The sequence below is a fragment of the Chiloscyllium plagiosum genome, chromosome 8 (assembly GCF_004010195.1).
Source record: "Chiloscyllium plagiosum isolate BGI_BamShark_2017 chromosome 8, ASM401019v2, whole genome shotgun sequence".
Taxonomy (NCBI): Eukaryota; Metazoa; Chordata; class Chondrichthyes; order Orectolobiformes; family Hemiscylliidae; genus Chiloscyllium; species Chiloscyllium plagiosum.
In genome coordinates this window covers 87546177-87547094 of record NC_057717.1, presented here as the reverse complement: position 1 = coordinate 87547094, position 918 = coordinate 87546177, and the positions used below count along the sequence as shown (strand labels likewise).

Sequence of the window (918 nt, the reverse complement as noted above, 5' to 3'; positions counted from 1 at the left end):
ATGCAGCACCTCACATTTATCTGAATTAAACTCCATCTGCCACTTCTCAGCCCATTGGCCCATCTGGTCCAGATCTTGTTGTAATCTGAGGTAACCCTCTTCGCTGTCCACTACACCTCCAATTTTGGTGTCATCTGCAAACTTACTAACTGTATCTCACATGCTCACATCCAAATCATTTATGTGGTTGACTGAACTGGGAATTAGAGAGAAAATGGAGAGAAACAGGGTAAAGATTTGAGGTTGTACTTTAAGGATTTTATCACAAAATAGAGGCTGAAATAGCCATATTCAATCGTTCACTAGAGAATGAGTGACTGTGTAACATTAATTGATACTTACTGTAATAATATTTATCTTCCTGTCACTCAGTTGCGATCACCATATCTGCTGACCCTTGTGACCATCACACAGTGTTGAATGATCCATGGAGGAACTTGACGTGTGTGAGACCTATGTGCTCTAAAGTGATTAAATGTGACAGGCAACTTGTCACCAGATGGTACAGATTCAGCAGGTAAAAATAAAGTATTAGAATTCCTACACTTTGGAAACAGGCCCTTCAACCCCACCAAACTTTTTCCAACCAACACACGTTGCCCTACATTTCTCCTGATTAATGGACATAACCTACACAACCTAACACTCTGGGGCAATTTCCCATGGCCAATCCACCCTAACCTGCACATCCCTGAACACTATGGGACAGTTTTCCAAGGCCAATCCGCCCTAACCCGTACATTCCTGAACACTATGGAGTACTCTGTACACCATAGGGTGTACCTTGTAAACCATAGGGAGTACTCGGTAAAACATAGGAAGTAAACATAGGGAGTACCGTGTAAAGCATAGGGAATACCCTGTAAACCATAGGGAATACCCTGTAAACCATAGGGAGTACCCTGTAAACCATAGGGA

At 42.4% G+C, this 918-nt stretch overlaps 1 long non-coding RNA gene across 1 annotated transcript in view; it reads left to right on the top strand.

Moving 5' to 3' along the window:
* Positions 1–373: 373 nt before the first annotated feature.
* The window catches only part of LOC122552436, a 15385-nt gene continuing 14840 nt past the window's right edge, over positions 374–918 (top strand). Inside the window, exon 1 of the long non-coding RNA XR_006312398.1 lies at positions 374–517. This is a non-coding gene — a long non-coding RNA (uncharacterized LOC122552436). The remainder of the gene's footprint in view (positions 518–918) is intronic.